The sequence below is a fragment of the Artibeus jamaicensis genome, unplaced genomic scaffold, assembly GCF_021234435.1.
Source record: "Artibeus jamaicensis isolate MK-2021 breed Jamaican fruit bat unplaced genomic scaffold, CSHL_Jam_final contig_2962, whole genome shotgun sequence".
NCBI lineage: Eukaryota > Metazoa > Chordata > Mammalia > Chiroptera > Phyllostomidae > Artibeus > Artibeus jamaicensis.
In genome coordinates this window covers 745119-768336 of record NW_026521675.1, presented here as the reverse complement: position 1 = coordinate 768336, position 23218 = coordinate 745119, and the positions used below count along the sequence as shown (strand labels likewise).

General features: G+C 38.1%; 1 protein-coding gene and 1 pseudogene across 1 annotated transcript in view; both read left to right on the top strand.

Moving 5' to 3' along the window:
* Positions 1-33: 33 nt before the first annotated feature.
* On the top strand, positions 34-4126 carry LOC119041136 (putative heat shock protein HSP 90-beta-3; annotated as a pseudogene).
* A 17650-nt stretch (positions 4127-21776) lies between these two features.
* The window catches only part of LOC119041179 (interferon-induced very large GTPase 1-like), a 44722-nt gene continuing 43280 nt past the window's right edge, over positions 21777-23218 (top strand). The window contains 1 exon segment of the mRNA XM_053662826.1: positions 21777-21861. The gene's annotated coding sequence lies outside the window, so the exon portion shown is untranslated.

Genomic DNA, 23218 nt, shown 5'->3' with positions numbered 1-23218 from the left:
AAAGGTCCCCTCCAGGTGAGAGATGAGCCTATAATGGGGCAGCAAGCCCCCCTGCCCAGGACCTCCTGCCACAGTTCTAACCTTGGGCAAACCCACCAGACCATGGTAACTTACTATTAAATAGCTCTGACATTTTGTTGTAATAAATGTTTTCAGTTAAAAAAAAACCACCAGTCATGGAAATGTTAAGTATAGCATAGAGAATGTAGTCAATAACATTGCAAATACTATGTATGGTATCAGATGGGTACTAGACTTATCAGAGTGATTGCTTTGTAAGTTATATAAATGTCTAATCACTATTCTGTACACCTGAAGTTAATATAATGTTATATATCAACTGTAATTTTTTTAAAAACTTAAAAAATAAACAAAATAATCTCTAAAGAACAAAAATCTCCCAGGACCAGAAAACTTCACTAGTAAATTTTACCAAATATTTAAGAAAGACTCAACACCAATTATTTTCAAATGCTTCCAAAAAATTAAAGACCACTCCCAAACTCATTTAAAAAGGTCAGCATTATCCTGATACCAAAACTCAGAATAGGACACCGCTAGGAATTAAAAATACAAGCCAATATCCCTGATGAATACAGGAGTAAAAATTATTGGTAAAATTCTACAAACCAAATTCAAGAGCACATCAAAAGGATCATTCATCATGATCAAGTGGAATTTATTTCTGAGGTGCAAGGATGGTTCAATATATCCAAATCAATGAGAAACATTATATTAACAGAGTGAAAGAATACAATCATAGGATCACCTCTGTAGAAGTAGAAAAAGCATTTGACAAAATTCAACATCCATTCATGATAAAAAAAACACTTAACAAATTAGCCACAGTAGGAACATATGTCAACATAATAAAGGCCATATATGACAAGCCTGATACTAACATGATATTCAATGGTGAAAGGTTGAAAGCTTTTCTTGTAAGAACAAGACAAAAGTACTTACTGTAATCACTCACTTTCAACAGAATGCTGAAAGTCTTAGCTAGAAATATCAGGCAAGAAAAACAAAAAAGAATTATGAGAATTAGAAAGGAAGCATAAGACTACCTCTTATGCAGACTACATAATTTTACATTAAAAATACTAAATGTTTAACAAAAATATTAGCTCTCATCAATAAATTTAGTAATATAGCAGTATACAAAATTAACATGAAAATAAGTAGTATTTTTATACACTAACAATGAATTTTATGAAAAGAAATAAAAAATCAATCCCACTTACAATATCATCAAAAACGAAATAATCAACAAAGGGAAAGATCTACACTCTAAAAACTACAAAATATTCATGAATGCAATTGAAGATAGAGGAAAAGGTATTCTGTGTACATGGATTGGAATAAATAACATTGCTAAGATATCAATATTACTAAAATCCATCTATAAATTTGATGAAATCCCTATCAATATTTCAGTGGCATTTTAACAGAAGTAGAAAACTTGCAAACTTTATACCAAATCACCGGCCTTAAACCTCAGCCAATAAAATTCTGAGAAAGAAGAATAAAGAAGAAATACTTCCAGATTTCAAGATATACTATAGATATTGTAATCAAAAGAGTATGGTACTGGCATAAAAACAGAGAAGTGACCAGCACTGGCCAGGTGGCTCAGTTAAGGTTTGATTCCCCAGTCAGGGTACATACCTAGGTTGTGGATTTAATCTCTGGTTGGGCACACACAGTAGGCAATCACTCAAAGTATCTCTCTCAGAGTGGTGTTTCTCTTTCTCTCTTCCTCTCTCTCTCCATCCTTTCTCTCTCTCTAAAATCAATAAGTATATCCTTGAGTGAGAATTTTTCTAAAAAAGAGAAAAAATGCTTGGTCAATGACAGATGTTTGGATGAAAGAAGCAGGACCTCAAAAACCAACAATAACAAAAAAACCAAACAAGTGACCAATAGAACAGAATCAAGAGCCCAGAAATAAACACAAACATATATGGTCAACTAATATTTGACCAGGAGACAAAAAAAATACTAAATGAAAAAAGGCAATTTAAAAAAAAATGGTGATTGGGTAATTGGATATTCACATGTAAAAGAATAAAAGTGGACCTTTATTTTACACTACTCACAAAAAATTAACCGAAAATTAATTAAAGACTCAAATGTAAGACCTGAAACCATGACATTCTTAGAAGGAAACATAAGAATAAAGCTCCTTGAATGAGTGTTGGTAATATTTTTTGAATTGATATCTAAAGCACAGCAACAAAATAAAAAATAAACAAGTGGGATTACATCAAACTAAAAAGTTTCTGCATAGCAAAAGAAAATATCAACAAAACATAAAGACAATTTAAGCAATGGAAAAAGTATGTCTGATAAGGGAGTCCACTTCTAAAAATCCTAAATATATAAAACAATATTATACAATCCAAGTGCAATAAAACACAAATAACCCAATATAAAAACAGGAAAGGGCCCTGACTGTTGTCATTCAGTCGATTGAATGAGGACCTACAAAACAAAGGGTTACTGGTTCCATTCCCAGTCAGGGCATATGTCTGGGTTTGGGGCCATATCTCCAGTTGGGGGCAAGTGAGAGGCAACCACACATTGATGGTTCTCTCCCTCCCTTCCCTTCTCTCTAAAAATAAGTAAATAAAACCTTTGAGAAAGTAAAAAAAAAAAACAGGAGAAGACCCGAATTAACATTTTCCCGAAGAAGATATTTGAAAGGCCAACAGATAGATTTTAAAAAATGCTCAACATTAGTACTCAGCAAATTAAAACCACAATGAGATAGAATATTAGAATGGCCTTTATCAAAAAAATAAAAAGTTAACAAATGCTGGTGTGGATGTGATGAAAAGGAAGCCCTTGTATACTGTTGGTAGAACTGTAAATTGATAAAGACACTATGGAAAACAGTATGTTGGATCCTCAAAAAATAAATATAGAAATATCCATTCTCTTGAGTCACCCCCATGCATGCTTCTTGCAGCATGTGAGCAGGACACAGTCCTTGCCTACCTGCTCTCTAGAACTTGCATCTTTACCTTCCAGATGACTCAGGAAATGCACCATGAAGAGGAAGAGGTGAAGACTTTTGGCTTCCAGGCAGAAATTGCCCAACTCATGTCTCTCATCATCAATACCTTCTATTCCAATAAGAAAAAATGTTTGGGGTGGAGGGATTTGATCAGTAATGCTTCAGATCCTTGAATGAGATATGCTCTGATACCCTGACTGCCTTTCCAAGTGGAACAGTGGTAAAGAGCTGAAAATTGACAGGTTTCCCTAACCTGTCAATGGGGAAGAAGTCAATGAAATGACTTCTCTTTTGAAATATAATTTTCCCACGAAGAACTAGAAGTCCACCTTTTACATTATTGCTGAGAGTGAAGAGCGTGTTGCCAATTCTGCTTTTGTTGCATGAGTGCAGAAGCAGGGCTTTAAAGTAGTAAAGGGTAGGGCAAAAGTAGGTTTACATTTGTGAGTAAGCAAAACCCAGTTTTTTCTTGTATTATTTATTATCATATTATTTTCCATATGAACAACTGTAAACCTACCTTTGCCCCATCCTGTGTAGATGATGAAGTTTACTGCATGCAACAGCTCAAGGGGTTTGATGAGAAGAGCCTGCTCTTAGTTACTAAGGAGGGCCTGGAGCTACTTGAGGATGAGGAGAAGAAAGTGGAAAACAGCAAGGCCAAGTGTGAAAACCTCTGCAAATTCATGAAAGAAATCTTAAATAAGAAGTTTGAGAAACTATCTTCCAATAGGCTTGCGCCTTCATCCTGCTGCATTGTGACTGGGACTCATGACTGAACAGCCCTCTTGGAGCATATCATGAAAGTCCAGGCACTTCAGGACAACTCTATGATGGGCTACTTGATGGCCAATGAGCACCTGGAGATCAACCCCAACCATCCCATTGGGGAGACTCTACAGCAAAAGGTGGAGGCAGAAAAGAATGGCAAGACTGTCAGGGACCTTGTGGTGTTGCTGTTTGAAATTTCACTGCTCCTTTCTGACTTCTCACTTGAGGATCACCAGACCCCACATGATCAAGCTAGGCCTAGGCACTGATGAAGATGAAGTGAACTACCCCCTTGAGGGTGATGAGAATGCTTCTCACGAGGAAGAAGTAGTTTAACAGTATCTACCCGAAGACTTGCTCCCTTTGTGTAGTGCTTCCATGGCTCCCCCAGAAGCTTTGAGTGGCTCCAGCTGGTTTCCTTTGCCAATATCTACTGTTTTTTCTGTCCCATCTTTCTGCCTCAGGCAGGAATCAAGTGCCTCAAGCCTTCACTTCTCGCATTGACATAGGATTTAGATGTTGTTTATAGTGATTTTTTGTGTGTTTATTTTGTCCTGAAATTAAAACATGCAAAATAAAGAAGATGCGGTTTAAAAACATACATATGTGATACAGCGATTTCATTTCCGTGAATATAGCCAAAGAAAAAAGTACTGACTTGAAAAGATATCTTCACTCCCATGATCACAGAAGTCTTTTTTCCGATAGTCAAGACATGGAAGCAATCTAAGTGGCCATGAATGGGTGAGGGAATAAAGAAGTTTTGGTGTAAATGTACAATGAATATTATTCAGCCATTAAAAACAAGTTAATCCTATGGCTTGGGACAACATGGATGAATTTGGAAGGTATTTCATCCATTAATATGTAAAATCTTCAAAAAAAATCAATGAAAAAGAGATCACACCTGTAGTTGCCAGAGGTGGAAGGGGGAGGAGAGAGTGGAGAAAGGTGCTCAAAAGGTACAAGCTTCCAGTTATAAGATACATAAGAACTAAAAATGTAATGTAAAGCATGATGATAATAGCTAATACTGCTATGAGATATATTAAAAAGTTGTTATGAAAGTAAATCCTCAGACTTCTCAACACAAGGAGAAAATTTTTGTCTTATATCTTTTATTTTGATTATATCTATGTTAGATGCTGGATGTCAGCTGAGACTATTGTAATCATCTTTTCATAATATTTGTAAATCCAATTATCATGCTGTATTCCTTAAACTAATACAGTGATGTATGCCAATTATTTCTCCAAAACACAGAGGAAAAGAGAAAAAATATTATCTTGCCTACCAGAAAACATCTGTGCTCCTACAACAAGGGAAGAGAGTAGGAAAAGATAATTATGCCATCCCCCTTACACCTCTTTGTTCTTCATGTCAAGTCACTGAAATAAATATTAAATTCTCACATTAGATGAAAATATAAGTTTGGACAGATATGCTAATTTTCTTATTCAGTTAGATAGATGATAGATAGATAGATGATAGATAGATAGATAATAGATAGATAGATAGATAGTGTTGGATCTTCGATCTTTGATACAAAATGTAGAGGATGACCTGCAACAGGGAGGAGCACAGGGAGGTGGGATGTTTGAAGTTTGGGAGACATCAGATAAAGCAAATAGCTACAGTGCTGCACAGTGTGATAAGAGCACAGAAGAGCTCAGTAAAGTTCCATGAGGCAGACTTGTGCAGGTGTACCTGGAGTGGGAGGAGGAAATATGGGACCATGTGAGTAGGACTTCTGGAGAAATTTTTTTAAAAAATGAGTATGAGGTTCATTGGGAAGAATACATGAATCATTTGCAATGTTTGAAATAGAAAAGAACTATGGGACAGGAGGTACTTATCTAGAAGTAATATTAGAATGAATTATATCACAGACAAAGATAATAATCAACAAAATGCTATAGGTCGGATTAGGTGTGAGGCTACAGGAAAGAACTGAGGCTAAAATCAAACCAAAAGTTTATTTGGGATCTTAGAAATTTGAATCCTAAAGATACAGATCTAAGAGGAACCTGGAAAGTCCTCTGGATGGGGAGGATGTGGGAGAGAATGTGGGAGTTTTAAAGAAAAAAACCACAGGCTTACAAGAATTGTTTTAAAAGAATTATGATTGTTATAAGTAAAAATAATGTCAGTCTATATAGAATAGGTTATTGTGCTAGTTGCTTGGTTGGAGCTCAGCGGAAAAAAACCCAAAAACCTCATTCTGAGAATTGCAAGGGGATGTAGCCATTTGTGGCTTGCACAGTTTAAAAGTTCATGTTCCAACCGGGTGTGAATGTGAATAAAACCAACTTCCCCGGTGGCCTCTCAGCTCTAAATTAGGGCTCCTTCACATCAATGGCTCCATTTCAGGTATTTCTGTTCACAAGGGAAAACAGAAATGAAATTAATAAATAGTTCTAATATAAGAGAGAATAATGAAATTCTCTTTCTCACCATAAGCACACAATATGCTTTTAGATTTTAGCTCACTTTAGTGCTGAATCATCCAAGTCAGTTAATAGGATACTTAAAAACTGTTAGTTTTCGAATTAACCACTGCAGAAGAACAGGTATTCTAGCAAAATTGTCTTGTATGAAAAACAAAAACTAACAGGTTTAATTAGTGCTGAAAGCACATTTCTCTCTTTGCTTTCAGTGACTTGAGAATTCAAGTATTAAAGAAGGTAAAACAATTCCCCAAAGAAAGGAACTATAATGCACCCATGTCTCTTCTCCCAAATTACTTGCTATCGTGTTTCTGCTTTGTTCATTATCTCATGCTCATCTCACCCAACACTGGTACACACACTCGCACATCAATATTAGTCTTCTATTTGCAGTAATTTTAAAACCCAGGGGTAACAATAAGAAATAAATAAACAAGCAAACAAACAGAATTTATTTTAGTCTGCTGATTTTTTTTTAAAAGCAACCAACAAAAAGTGTGAAACCAGCCCTGGCAGGGTAGCTGATTTGGCTAGAGCATCCTCCCAATACTCAAAATTTGTGGGTTTTATTTCCAGTCAGGGTGCATACAAAGCAACCAATAAATGCATAAGTAAGTGGAACAACTAATGTTGAATATGTGTCCTTAATTGTATTTGTAATGCCAACCATTGTAACTTATTTAATGTAAAAATAAGCAGATTAGCCTGCACTGTAGCAAAGCTTTGAATGCCACCTCACAAACCAAATTAGAGAGTGGACCTCTCCTTCTAATTCTCTCTCTCTCTCTCTCTCAAATCAACATTTTTTAAAAAAAGTGTTAAACCAGATTTTTGCTTTCTGCATGGGGGGTAAATTCAGGCACCTCCACTACTGTCACAGAAGCCTAGGTCTGAGTAGCAGATGTGAGCTAGCAGCCTGCCAGACTCTGAGAAGAAAACCACTCTGCATACAGGTCTCTCTGGAGTAATCTGAAGACATGAGCTTGACCTCAAGGAAATAGCTAGGTGAAGAGAGAGGTAAATGGAGTAGACAGAGAAATACAACAGACTCAGAGACTAAAACAGAAACAGGAATTGAGGGAAATAGTTCTAGGAAACAGAGACAAGGGGAGATGAAGACATACTAAGAACATCAAGATGAATCTGGCATGGTCATTATTCAAAAAAGCAACTCCAGATCTGAAGGAAAGGACTACACTCTCTAAACAGACAATTAAACAATTTAGTAATTTATATTTTCACACAAAAATAAATCTAGACTTAAGTAAAAAGACTTTATTTGAAAAACATTATTACAATTGAGGGGAAGGAGACTTTTGCAGTAAGGAAACAACCCAACCATAGAGCTGCAGGCAACTGAATGGCCAGGAAGAAAAGAATTTCTTTGATGGGAAAGGGTCAATGAGGTTCTTCCAGAGAGAACAGGGTCCAGAGAGAGGGAGATAATAAGGGAAATATTCTCCCTCGGTTCTGCTGGTGTAACTGGAAAAGACACTGGCATTCGTGCTCCCTGTCACTACCAAACCCACTAAGCAATGACAGTGATTGAATCTTTTACGGGCGCTTTGTTCAGATGGCCAGTGATCTGAGAAGATGGTGGGTTCATATCCTAACAGACCATCTTGTCTTTTCTTTCCAGGCCAAACCTTTTATAAAGATGGCTGGGGGGGAAGGGGCAGAGGAGATAAACAAGGTGTGGTGAGGGCTTTGAGATTCAGAAGCTGCAACATTCCTGTCCTTGGCAGTTAGCTGCTCCCAGGGGAGAGTAGTTGCCTGCTCTCCCTGGAACACAAAGGCCCCAGATGCCTCCAACTTGTCCCCAGGCTGTAGTCTCTAGCAGTGCCCCAGGAGATCAGCTGTTTTTCCTGGAGCCAGGATGAGCCTTAGCTGTAGTTTCTGAAACAAAAGCTTTAATATACACATTACTTGCTAGACTTATAACTTTTTACCTTAAGCTAAAGTTTTCTAAGTCTTGTGTCCCCTGTCACTGGTTCTTAGGAGATATCATTAAGGAAGGGTTGTATGCTGAGTAAAGTTGAGATTGAATCAAGTTCAGAAGCCTAGAGAAAAAAGAGAAGCTTAAGTCATATTCATGTGAAGTGGGGCTCAACAGCTCAGCTAATCTTATTTATAAGACAGAGTGGGAATTTAAAGGGTCTGTGTCTAGCCTCATTACAAGTAAAAAATGAGACATTGTTGAGCCTTATCTCTCTAAGTCATAAGGGAAAGAATGGTTCTTTGCAGTTAGCTGTTTATTAGAACACAAAAAGGTGGATGATTTCTTTACCTGTTTTCCTGGAGTAGAAGGCTCAGGAAAAGTTTAAATTTGTTATCATGGTTCATGTAAGTAATAGGTTCAATGTAAGCATGGAAAAGAGGTGTATTAGCTAAACCTGGAGGATAAATGAAAGGCTTCACAAATTAAGACAAAGTTGAACTGGGTCAGAAGTTGTAGAAACTTGAACAAAGAAGATAGGAAAAGGTTCATGTAGTGTAACATTTTAGGGGAGGAAATATTTCCCTTTTTCCCTTCTATGTTAATTGGCTGGTCTAATAATTACATTGACATAAGACAGGTTAACAGCATAAAACAAAATGTAATTAAATACATATGGGAACCCCGCAAAGACACGAAGACTAAATGGCAGTCAGGCAACTGAGGCTTATACACTATCCTGAGCTAAGGACAAGGAGATAGGAGTCTGGGGCTTCCCAGGGAGAAAGACAATTCGCAGGAAGATGAAAGAAACAAATGTTTGGTAAACAAACATTTGCCTTGACATGTAGACAAATCTCTCTGATATATACAGTTATCTCTGGTAATAGGTCTCTTCCTGGTGAAGCCAACACCACAATAGCTGTTTATTGAATAAATGAAAACTAAAACTATTGTGTAAGTTTTACCAAAATACAATACTTTTTTTAGTGTGTTGCAGAATTTTAGTAATTACTTTATGTGTACCATGAAATGAAAAAGGTTGAATATTGCTGTTTTAACTTATCTGTAAATAACATTATTGCTAATTTGGTTTTTCTATGTTTTTATTGTTTGTTTGTTTTAACTACAGTATCATTGACATGTTAATTCATTTGTTTACTCTTTAAAATCTTTACTCTTTATTCTCAGGGAATGAGAAAATTGCCAGGATATACGTAAATAGGATTGCCGTTGTTGTTGTTGTTATTATTATTATTGTGTTTATTATTCTAAATCTGGTCAACATTTGATGCATATTTTCACTGTAAGGAAGCAGGTCATAGTAGCTCTGAGAAATCTTTCACTATTTCCTTGATTTTTTTTTTCCAATATTCTTTCTGACCTCTTATGGAAACTGTATGGAAGTCACTCAGATATTGGCAAAATTTCTGGATCTAGCCTATATGTTTCTTTAAAGAGTTTTATAGCTCTTTACAGCTTTTTAAATTTCTTTATAATTTGAAGCCACATTCTGAAAAATTCTCAGTTGAACATTCTAGCATAGTAGTTGAAACTACATGGGTATTCATTTATATACTCAGGCAGAAAGAAAACTTCAGTGAGGAATTAGAAGTAAACAATGTCAAATGAGTCATTTTCATATAAATTTTATATATACAAGTTTATAATATAGCATCTGTATACTCTATTGTGTATACCCAAAATCAAGTCTCCTTTTTTAAAAAATATATTTTATTGATTATGTTATTACAGTTGTCCCATTTTTTTCTCCCCTTTATTCCCCTTCGCCCTGCACAGCCCTCCCACCCATATCCCCCCTCCCTTTAGTTCACGTCCATGGGTCGTACACATAAGTTCTTTGGTTTCTACACTTCCTATACTATTCTTAACCTCTCCCTGTCTATTTTCTACCTACCATTTATGTTTCTTATTCCCTGTACCTTTTCCCCTATTTGCCCCCTTCCCTTCCCTACTGATACCCCTGCATGTGATCTCTATTTTTGTGATTCTGTTCCTGTTCTAGTAGTTTGCTTAGTTTGTTTTTGTTTCTGTTTTTAGGTTAGGTCGTTGAGAGTTGTGACTTTGTTGCCACTTTACTGTTCATATTTTTTATCTTCTTTATTTTCTTCTTTAAATTTAAATGATTTTATTGTTGTTCAATTACAGTTGTCTGTATTTTCTCTCTACCCCTCCTCCCTACCTCTTCCAAACCCACCTCCCTACCTTGCTTCCACCTTCCCCCTGGGTTTTGTCCATGTGTCCTTTATAGTAGTTCCTGAATATCCTTCTTCCCACTGTCCCCTCCCGCTCCCCTCCAGCTACTGTTAGATTGTTCATAATGTCAAAGACTCTGGTTATATCTTGTTTGCTTTTTTCTTTTGTTGACTCTGTTCCAGTTAAAGGTGAGATCATATAGTATTTGTCCCTCACTGCCTGGCTTATTTCACTTAGCATAATGATCTCCAGTTCCATCCTTGATGTTGCAAAGCCTTCTTTTTCTTAGATAAGTCCCTTTAACATTTTGTACAATACGAACTGGGTGAGCTGAACTCCTTTAACTTGACCTTATCTGGGAAACACTTTATCTGTCCCTCCATTCTAAATGATAGCTTTGCTAGATAGAGTAATGTTGGATAGGGGTCCTTGCCTTTCAAGATTTTGAATGCTTCTTTCCAGCCCCTTCTTGCCTGTAAGGTTTCTTTTGAGAAATTAGCTGATAGTTTCTTATGGGAACTGCTTTGTAGATAACTGTCTTCTTTTCTCTTTCTGCTTTTAAAATTCTCTCCTTATCTTTAATCTTGGGAAATGTAATTATGATGTGCGTTGGTGTATGCTTCCTTGGGTCCAACTTCTTTGGGACTCTCTGAGCTTCCTGGACTTCCTGGAAGTCTATTTCCTTTGCCAGATTAAGAAAATCCTCCTTCATTGTTTTTTCAAATAATTTTTCAATTTTTTGCTCATCTTCTTCTCCTTCTGGCTCCTCTATGATTTTGATGTTGGAATATTTAAAATAACCATGAAGGTTCCTAAGTGTCTCCTCATATTTTTGAATTCATATTTTTAAATTCTGTTTTGGTTGAATGTACGTCTTCCTTCTCCAAATCATTGATTCAAGTTCCATTTTCTTCCCTTCACTGTTGGCTCCTTGTATATCTTCCTTTTTTTCACTTTTCATAGCCTTCACTTTTTCCTCTATTTTGTGACCATACTCAACCATTTCTGTGAGCATCCTTATTACCAGTGTTCTAAATTCTACATCTGTTAGGTTGGCTGTCTTTTTGTGGCTTAGTTCCATTTTTGGACTTTGATGTGTTCTTTCATTTGGGCCACAATTTTTGGTCTCCATACACCTGTTACATTGTAAGGGATCCTTAGGTATTTGCCAGGGTGGAGCAAACCTGCTTTGCCCTGTTGTGGAACTATATGTGGGGGAGGGGTTGGAGAGGAAACAATGCTACTTGCTCTGCTTTGGGCCAGCTTTCAGTCACTTCCCCCTCTACCCACAAGCAAATTGGGTCCTCTGGTGCTGATTCCCAGGTGGTTGGGTTTGTATACATTTAGGACCCTGTGGGTCTCTCCAGTGAACTCTTCTGTGAGGTGAGTTTTTCCTACCACTCTAAAACCCACAGGTTTTTACAGCCAGAAGTTTTGAGGCTTTATTTCCCCATGCTAGAACCCTGGGTTGCATGGTCTGTCTCGTTCCCCAGTTGTTCCTCCTAGTTTATCCACATGAAAATATGGGACCACCCAGTCTGCCTGCTGCTTCAGTGCACCATGCCCTCTCCACCCCAGCTGCCCATGTCCACCCCTCCTGCCAGTCTGAATTAATGTTTCCTCTATGGGTCCTTGGTTGTCAGACTTCCATACAGTTCAATTTCCTGGCAGTTCTGGTTAATTTTTGTTTTTAAATTTGTTGTTGTCCCTCTTTTGGTTGTGCAAGGAGCCAAAGTTTATCTACCTACACCCTCATCTTGGTCAGAAGTCTTTCTCATCTCACCACGTATTTCACACCCTTTATCCTCTTCATCCTCCCCACACCTTTTCCATCTGGTAGCTACCATTCTATTGTCCCTATGAGTTTGGAGGGTTTTGTTTGTTTGCTTGTTTATTGGTTTTGTTTGTTCATGTCCTCCTTTTATATCCCACATATGACTGAAACCATACTGTTCTTAAATTTTCCTTCTAACATATTACACTTAGCTTAATACTTTCAAGACCCACCTATATTATTGTAAAAAAAACAATGTTTCATGTTTTTATGGCTGAATAGTATTCCATTTGTATATATGTACCACATATCTTTTTTATCCAATCATTCATCAAAAATCACATATTATTTCCATGTATTGTCTATTATAAACAATGCTGCAATGAATACAGGAGCACACATATCTCTACAAGTAAGTGTCTTCAAATATTTCAAGTAGATATCCAGAAGACTGATTGCTGAGTCATATGGCAGTTTCCCACAGTGGCTGAAAATCCACCTCACTGTCTTGTGGCACTTTACTGGAAAAAAATTACATTCCCAGCAATAGTGTGTAAGAATTCCCTTTTCTGCATATTCTCTCCAACACTTGTTATTTCCTATCATTGGTAAGAGTCATTTTAACAGGTGTGAGGAGGTATCTCATTGTGGTTTCAATTTGCATTTCCCTTATAATGGGTGAGGTTGAGTGTATTCATATATCTGTTGGACGTCTGTACGTTCTCCTTAGTAAAGGGTCTATTTAGGTCCCCTTCCCATTTTTAAATCAGCTTGTTTGGTTTTTGTTGTTGGTTGCATGTGTTCTTTATATGTTTTAATATCAGACACTTATCAGAGGTTTCATTTGCGATCTCTTCTCCCATTTGGTTGGTTGCCTTTTTGTTTTCTTGATAGTTTCTTTTGATGTGCAGAAATTTTTTAGTTTGATGTAGTCCCATTCACTTATTTATTTGTTTATTTATTTATTTATTTATTTATTTTATTTGCCACAGTGGTCAAATTTACAAAAATCTCTCTTAGTCCAAGGTCCACAATTTTAATGTCCATATTTTCTCCTGTGTATTTTATTGTTTCAGATCTTATGGTCAAGTTTTTAAAACATTTAGAGTTAATTTTTTGTGTATGCTATCAGATTGATCTACTTTCATTATTTTACACGTGTCTTTTCAGTTTCCCCAGCATCATTTATCGAAGAGGCTTTTTCTGTCTCCATTGTATGTTTTTGGCTTATGTGTTGAAAATTTATTGCCTGAATCAATTAATGTGATATAATACATTAACAAAATAGGGGACTTCCGCCAAGATGGAGGTGGAGGTGGAAGCACTGCACCTTCTCACACAACCAAGTTTAAAAAAAACAAAGTTTTAGCAATAAAAATGCAGCCAAACCACAGAAAATTGAACTACACGGAAGTCTGACAACAACAAACCCTTCGGCCAAACCGATATGAGGGGCAGAGCCAGCAGCAGAGCAGGGTTGGGCAGGAAAGATCCACCTGACCAACCCGGGCGCGTGACCCAGGTGCGCCAGCAGCCATGGGAAGATCCCAGGTGTGGAGAAGCGGGTGGACCCACTGAGGGCACAAGGTGTTGGACCCACTGAGGGCAGGCCATGGTTACACATTTGCGTGCAGATAAACCGGTGAAGGAGCTAGTGGTGGTGAGACAAACCCCATGGGCCCCAGCAGCGGGAAGCGACAGAGGGAATCGCCATTGTCCCTCTCTGACCATGCCCCCACATAGAGGGTCACAAACCAGCGACCTGGGTGGCCTCTCTCTGACCTTCCCCCACATACAGTGTCACAAACCAGCGATCTGGTGGCCCCACCCTGGTGAACACCTAAGGAACGGGCACGAACAGATCAAAATATAGCTCAAGAACAACTCAGAGCCCCAGAGACGATAAATCTAAGTGATGAAGAAATAGCCAAACTTTCAGATGCACAGTTCAAAACACTGGTGATCAGAATGCTCACAGAACTGGTTGATTTTAGTCACAAATTAGAGGAACATATGGAAGCTAAACTAATTGAAATGAAGGGAAATGGCCCTGGCTGGTGTAGCTCACTGGATTGAGCGCGGGCCTGCGAACCACACGAACGCGGTTCGATTCCCAGTCAGGGCACATGCCTGGGTTGCAGGCCGGTTCCCTGCAGGCCAGTTCCCAGCAGGGGCCGCAGAAAAGGCAACCATACATTGATGTTTTTATCCCTCTCTCCTTCCCCCCTTCCCCTCTAAAGATAAATAAATAAATAAATCACAACATAAACAAAATAGAAAATAAGAAATAAAAATTTTTAAAAGAAAAAAACAATGAAGGGAAATGCACAGAAAACCGATAGTAATGGAAAGGAAACTGGGACTCAAATCAAAGGAGTGGACAAGAAGAAAGGAAAAAATGACCAAACAGAAAAGGATAAAGAAACAAGAATTCAAAAAAATGAGGAGAGGCTTAGGAACCTTCAGGACATCCTTAAACATTCCAACATCCGAATTATAGGGGTACCAGAAGGGGAAGAGGAACAGCCACCAGTGGAAAACTTATTTGAACAAATAATAAAGGAGAACTTCCCCAATCTGGCAAAGAAAATTGACTTCCAGGAAATCCAGGAAGCTCAGAGAGTCCCAAAGAAGATGAATCCAATAAGGAACACACCAAGGCACATCATAATTGTATTAGCGAAGATTAAAATGAAGGAGAGAATCCTAGAAGCAGCAAGACATAAGGGGACAGTCCTCTACAAAGGAGTTCCCATCAGGCTGTCAGCTGATTTCTCAAAAGAGACCTTACAGGCAAGAAGGGGCTGGAAAGAGGTATTCCAAGTCATGAAATCCAAAGACCTACAACCAGGGTTACTCTGTCTAGCAAAGCTTTCATTTAGAATGGAAAGGCAGATAAAGTGCTTCTCAGATAAGATCAAAATCAAGAATTTCATCATCACCAAGCCTTTATTATATGAAATGTTAAAGGGACTTACCTAAGAAAAAGAAGATAAAAAAATGAACAGTGAAAGGACAGCAAACTCACAGTTATTAAGAACCAACCTAAAACAAAAGCAAACTAAGAGGACAGCTAGATCAGGAGCAGAACCATAGGAATGGAGATCACATGGAGGGTTAGCAACAGGGGAGTGGGAGAAGGAGAAGGGGGGAGAAGGTACAGAAAATAAGTAGCATAGATGGCAGGTAGAAAATAGGGGGAGGGCCAGAATAGTATGGGAAATATAGAATCTAAAGAACTTGAGACACATGGTCATAAACTAAAGGGGGGGAATGGTGGGGGAGGGGGTGTGAACGGCGGAGGGGAATGAAGGAGGGAAACAGAATAACTGTAATGGCATAATTAATAAAATATATTTAAAAAAATAAAAGGTGAGCCCTGGCTGGTGTAGCTCAGTGGATTGAGCATGGGCCTGTGAATCAGACAATCGCGGTTCGATTCCCGGTCAGGGCACATGCCTAGGTTGCAGGCCAGTTCCCTGCAGGCCAATTCCCAGCAGGGGATGCAGGAAAGGCAGCCATACATTGATGTTTCTCTCCCTCTCTCCTTCCCTTTCCCTCTAAAGATAAATAAATAAAATCTTTAAAAAAATAAAATAAAAGGTGAAAATCATATCACATCAATAGATGCAGAAAAATTATTTGACAAATGTTGTGAGCTGCCTTGCCTGGTTTCAGGAGTTGTAATCCCCCGCCCCCATGGCTAAGGCTGAGTGAGCAACCTTCAGACCATAAGCCACTAAGGAGACAAAGCTTATCTCACTGGCAGAAGTGCTGCTTCTGCTCCTTTTTTCATAACTGGCCCCCAATGCTTGATCAGTTAGCCAATGATGGGTAAGATTCCCCAAGGGGGGAACCACCTAAGACAGGCATAATCACATGGAGGCCCCAGGGAAGGACTTGGGGGGCTATGGAGAAAGGGGGTGATGGACCCTTGCCCCTTGGTCTTGACAAAGCTTGACTCCCCTGAATCCAAGAGAAGTCTCCCAAAATTCTTTGGCTATCTTGCCACCTCTGCCTGACTTAAGCCTGAAACAATGACAGAGGGCGGTGCAGCCCTGTGCTGGAAAGGGCGGGTTTCCCAGGTGATCAGGCCTGAGAAAGAATATGTAAAATCCTGTGAAGCCTGCTTTGCTAAGAATGCTCTTAGTTAAATGATAAAGGCCCGAGCAGGAAATGAGTTTGTTTCCCAAAGTTTTGTAGCCTTTTAGCTGATACGCCCTGACTCAAAAGAAGCCCTAATAGTTGTTTGTATGCTATCTATTGTTTGATCCTACTGCCTGACAATAATTCATAAGTTGTACCTATATTCCTGTGCAAAAAATAAATAAAATAAAAGCCTGTCTAGGCAAGGGTCAGCACACTCTCCCCTTGACAGAGTAGCCATTCTATTCCTTTTCCTCCACAGGACTTGGTAGTCCATGTGAACTTGTCTCAAATCCCATCCATAACACTGCATACACTGCAGGCTGGTGCACGCATCAGACAAAATACATCTATTTATGATTAAAACAATCAACAGCAGAGAAAAAGTGCCCTATTATAACAAAGTTCATATATGACAAACCCTCAGCTAATATTATCTTGAAAAATGAAAAACTAAATGGTTTTCCTCTAAGGTCAGTGGCAAAAAAAAGCATGCCCACTCTCATCATTATTATTCAACATAGTAGTAGAAGTCCTAGCCAGAGCAATAAGACAAGAAAGAGAAATGAAAGGCATCCTAATAAGGAACAAACAAGTAAACTCGTCACTATGTATGCACTACATGATTCTGTATATAGAAAACATTAAAGAATCCACCAAAAGACTATTGGAAATAACAACAAGCACAGCAATGTTGTGGGATAAAAGTTTATTTTTCACACTCTCACATTTTCTTCACTATAAATGTCTCTTCAGAATAGTGTTTTTTGCAAAATGTAATTGACCACGTGATAACAGCATAAATTAAATTTGGGGGTGTTTAAAAATAATAGTTCCTATTAGAACTAGAGGCATGGAAATAAAGAAAAAAACTCTGACAGTGACCGGGGAGGGGGGGAGTAGGATAACGGGGGAAAAAAGGGGAAGGGTCAAGCCAAGGAACATGCATAAAGAACCCGTGGACAAAGACAATAGGGGAGAGGGTTGAATGTGGAATGTGGGGTGAGTAGGGCAGAGGAGAGTAATCAGGGGAAAATGGGGACCACTATAATTGAGCAATAATAAAAAAATTGAAAATAATAATAGTTCCTGAACTATAAGCTAGACCTCCCAGTCTGAATTTTTGTAAGCAGGCTGGAAATCCATATTTGTAAGATATTCTCAAGTGACAATTATGCAAAATAAATACTGAGAACAACCACTTTGAAATATTAACTCATACTTTTAGCTCTAAATTGGCTTAAAACCAAATCTACCTTGATCAGGGAGAGGAGTGAGGACATTACAATACTTTACACCTTCATTAATTTGTTGCAATTTTGCCTTCTTTGAATAGATCACTGTTTTCTGTGACTTTACCTCCATAATTGGCACTCAAATAGACTAAAACTGTATAATAAGCCATGAGGAAAAAACCATTGTATAAATGTTGTCAACATTCCAAAGCATGGACAAATAATCTACCATCAGCATACAAGTCATTCTCTATAGGTGACAGTAAAATTCACAAGATCTAAGGGACATTTTTTGCTTTATCACTTTTTTCTTCCTACCACCAATGTCTCTACTTCTGTATTTATACCGCACCAGAACCTGCTCTGCAGCACACAAAACTACAAAGAAAGTCTCATTGCCTTTGAAAACTATCAGAACAAGTGCCTGATATATGGATAAATACACTATTATGTGTATTTTTCCTACACATAAGCTTCTAGGTTGGTGAATATAATACTACATATACTGGGAGGAAGATGTTCCACAATGCCAAGAAAACAAAAGTTCCTACATTAAGTGTAGGAGACCATTCTGAGTGGTGTGGGCCAAGCTCCCACCCAGAGATATGCAGGACCCACGCCCACAGATAGGTTCTCCTGTGGGGAATCAGGCCTGCAATGTGCCTAGGCTGCTTTGAGACTTGCTTTTTCTAAAACACCCTCACCCTGAATTGAGAAACCAAATGCTTACTGTAACTTCCTAAAATCCATGCTAAAACTCCCCAGTATGAAGTGCAACCGGTTCAACCACTTTTCCCTTTTCATTTGTAAATATCCTTCTTCTATGAAGTGATTAGTGGCATTGACTCCTTTGTTTTCTGTAAAAGGTAACTTCCTAAAGTGAACCTATGCATAGTAATTGAGGACCATCATGTACTGTGAGCAGAAACCCAATAAAGGCCTGTCATGGGGGAGGCTGTGGCTTTTGGCTCCCCTTGAGAGAAAAAGCCATGCTGTCCCTTTTCTTCCACAGGACTCGGTAGTCCATGTAAATGTCTCTCCCCCATCCACAATGTTGCAGACCCCATGAGCTGGGGTCCATATCAGTTAAGGCTCCTCCAGACCCTGCCCTGTATGTCCATTTATCCGTATCCTTTATAATACCCGTTAATAAACTGGTAAACATAAGCAAGTGTTTCCCTAAGTTCTATGAACCATTCCAGATAATTAATAGAACCTAAAAAGTGTTCTATTTTGTAGAACCCTTCTTGTTTTAGTAGAAGTGTGGGAACTTCTACTTTGTAAACAAGCTGGACAGAAGTTGTGAGTACCCAGGGATGTGCTACCTGTGACTGGAATCTGAAGGGAGCATTGAGCCCTTAACCTGTGGGATGTTACACTGTGTGCAGGTAGACAGTGTCGGAATGTGTTACACGTATATTGTTGGACACCCAGTCAGTATTGCACAATTGTTCAGTGAAGGAAAAACACTCACACATGTAATGTTGAATATGAAGACTGGATTATTACTACTACACCTGGGTTATCTGATTTTCCTTCTTCTTCTCCCCTCTTTTTGTTGACAAGTAACTCCCACAAGATTTCAGAAAGGGAAGCTGAAAGGAAAAAATAAGAGATGAATGCCAGGCAGGATAGACTTAGTGATCTCAGCTGCCCTTCTCTCTCTAATAAATGGATGAGAGATGAGTTGCCCCACAGCAATGGACTTTTGGCCAAAGCTGGGATTAGGGGTGGAAAGAGGTTTAAGTAAATGAGGCACCTAGAATGCAAAATGTAAAGATTTCCTGAGCCTTAAGCTCCCTTGCACCCTAAGTGCCACTCTAGCCTCACCCTGGGAAAGCTCCTGGGTACTCAGCTCTCTCAAGTATTTCTAAGGAGGTCTGGGTGAATTTCTTTTCCCTTTACTTATGCATAATAAGGCCAAAATTTTTCAAATGGAATTGTAAGTTACAAAACTGGCAGAAAGGCGGGAAAGCCTGGAAATTATAGCTCACAAAGAATGTTCATTAATCTTTTAACAAACATCCTTGTCAAGAACAAACATTTCTGGGAATTGAGATGAATATGAGAAATGAAACCAAAAGTCTTCTCTCAGTATTGGACATTGACCTTAGTAATAAGAAGCAGCTGTGGTGGAATCAACCCATTTGTGTATCTAATTTTGAGACCACAGAAAAATTATAAAATATTTACTGAGATCTTACCATATACAGAAAATGTGTTTTAATGTGACAGAATCTGAGGTACATCAAAGTCTATCATCTGTAGACTCATAGCATAGCAATAGAAAAAACACAGACACTGGTACAAGACCCAGCATATAAGTGGAAAACAAAATCCCACAAGAACTGTAACACTCATACAGAAAATCTCATAAATTCATATTACACACTTGATGGAACTTGGCAGCTGGTGAGATTTCCCTTGAAGCTCCTTGTTTTGATAGCTTTTATCTTCCAACCAATTATGTGCCAAGGAGAATATTTCAAATTTGAACAACTACTTCAGGCTAAGGCTTTTATCTCCATTAACATTGTGTGAGGTTGGTATTACTACTGGGAAATTCACTCTACTACTCAGTTGCTCTTATTCCTTGGGTTGCCCTTCCATAACCAAGACTTAAGCAAATATAGCTACTAACTGTGGATGCTGGATTCAAATGCTTCTGACTGGCCTTAAAACTCTTGCTTATTAGAAAACACCAATGATCTTAGGGAATATAGTCAATAATATTATAATAACTATATGTGGTGTGTGGGTACTCTAATTATTGAAGAGATCATTTTTTAAATTATTGTTTATCTAACCACAATGCTGGGTACCTGAAACTAATACAACATAATGTTTAATGTCAACTGTAATTGAAAAATAAACTTTAAGAAAAGAAAGAAAACCCCAATGCTCCTATATAAGGAAAACAAGTAGAAAAGGGGACGATATAGATAGGATTTCTGGAGAAACCTAAAAGAAGAAATATGAAGTTCACCTGGAAGAATACCTGTGCATCAGACTGTAAAAGTTTGAAATAGAAAAACAATAGGAAAGGTGTACTGGTCTGCAATCAATATTATAATGCATTATATTCAGAGAAAGATAATAAAATGTTTTACATGACTTTAACTCTGAGGAACACTGTCAGAAATAACATTTCTAAAAAGCTCTAACATAAAAGATAGAGAAGAATAAAATTTTGTCTCTCACCATAAACACAGAATGTGTTTTTTAGATTTTTTAAATACAACCCACCTTTATGATCATTAAACTAAAAGAGGTTAATCTAAATGAGGTAATAAAATGTTGGAAGTTCTGTTAATTTTCAAACTAGACATCTTCAGAAAACAGAGCTTCAAGACTTAAAACTCAGTCTAGTCTAAAAGATTTTACAAGAAATAAAAAATAACAAATTTTATTAGCACTAGGAGCATACTTCTCTTTCTGTTCTAGGCATCATTGTTATCACAGACAGTCAATCAGAGAGTTGGGAAGTCGCCCCCACTTGCCCAGGAGGGGAAGGATGTTCTTACACTGAGCAGGCAGAAAGCTAGAGATGTGAGTGGATAGCACCTGAGCACTCCAAAGGCTGGGCAGATAAATAGATGGGACTTTGAATGCGTGAAGGCTAAAAAGATAAATGGATGGGGCCTCAGGCACACCAAAAGCTAGAAGGGTATATGCATAGAAAAAAAGCCCTCCCATTCCACTCCTGGGAAATACTATAGACGGGCAGAAAGAGGACATGAGACATGGGGTCCACCTTTCTTCCAGGTTGTTTGGCAGCTGAATAAAACCTCTTTCCTTTTGCACCAGATTTGTCTCACAACTTTGGATTTTGTGGCAGCAAGCAGCCAAAACTTTGTTTTTGTTCAGTTACAACCTAAGAATTAAAACAGTAAAGCTGTTAAAGCTCATTCCTGAGAAAGACACTGCTCTGAAAATGTGCCTATGTCTCTTCTCCCAAATTCTCTCCCTACCCTGTTTCTGCTATGGTTGTACTCTTGTGCTCACCCCAGTCCATTGGTATGTACACACATGCACCCACACACCAACATTAGTCTCCTAATTGTGGTAATTTGAAAAAAACAAGGAATTGTAGTAAAGATAAATAAACACGAGTCCTTTTAATTATCTGAATAATTTTCCTTTTTTAAAAGCAAAAGTGAAACCAGTTTTTCACTTCTTGCTCAGTATATAAATCCAGACACCTCTACACAGCCAGAGCCTAAGTCTAGGCTGGAGATATGAGTCAGCAGTCTGCCAGCTCTGGGAAGGAACCTACTCTACACACTGAAGACAGGAGGTTGGCCTCAAAGACACAGGTACGTGAAGAAGAGGGAGGAAAATGGGCTAGACAAAAAAGACAGACTCAAAGACTAAAACAGAAACAGAAATGTATTAAAAAGTTCAGAGGAAACAGACACAAGCAGATTAAGCCATGCTAAGAACCCTACTTGAATCTGCAATGGTCATTGTTCCAAACAACAGCTCCAAATCTGAAGGAAAGGGACTATACTATCTGAACAGACAATTAAACAATTTAGTTATTGGTATTAGTAAATAAAAATAAATCTAGACATAAGTAAAAAAGGTACATTATTTGAAAAGGTCATTTCAATAAGAGAAAGAAGACTATTACAACAGAGAAAACAATACAACCTTAGAGCTGTAAGCATTTCACAGGCCAGGCAGACAGGAACTTTTATAGGAAAAGGTCAAGGAGGTTCTGCTAGAAAGAACAGGGTATGGGGGGAGAGGGATAATCAGGAAATGTTTTTTCCTGAAGTTTGATGATCTTTAGATAGGATCATTTAAGAGAGTTGGAGCAGAGGAAGTGCACACTGTTTGCTGGGTAAAAGGAAGGTGAGTCAAAGTTCAAGGGCCTGGAGAAAGGAGAGAATCTTAATTAAGGTTTAGTAACAAGCACTTTGTTTCTATTGATCAGAGAAGGCTAACAGCTCAGCTCATCTTTTTTTGGCAAAAAAAAAAAAAAAAAGAGAGAGAGAGAATTTAAAGGTTAGGGGACATCACTGAGTCTTCTCTCTTTAAGTCATTATGGGAAGGGTGGTTCTTTGCAGTGAGCCACATTTAAGAGCACAAAAGAGTGAACAGATTGTTTTTAACTCTTTTCCAGGAATAAAGGGCTGGAGAGTTGAATGTTGTTATTATAATTAATGTAATAAGTTCCATTGTGAGAACAGAAAGGAGAGGTACTAACTGAACCTGGAAGATAAATGGAAGGCTTCTCAAATAAGGAGAAACTTGAACTGGGTCTAAACGGTAAAGTCCTGGGCAAGAAAGATTGGGAAAGTCTCATGTAATATTATTTTGTAAGGGAGAAGAATTTTTTCTTCTTCCCTTTCAGTTTTGTTGGCTGTTCTAATAATCAAATTGACATAAGACAGTTAACAAGAAACCACCAAATTTATTTATATACATACAGAAGCCCAAAAGAAGCTTGAATATTTAATGGTAGTCAGGCCACTGAGGCTTATATTTCATCCAGAACTAAAGAGAAGGAGGTAGGACTCTGGAGCTTCAAAGGGGAGGAAGGCAAATTCACAGGCAGATGAGAAAAGCAAATGTTTATTAAACAAATGTTTGCATGTCATGCAGAGAAGCCTTTCAGATTAAAAACAAAAAGTTATTTCTGATAATAGCTCTCTTCCTGGTATGAGC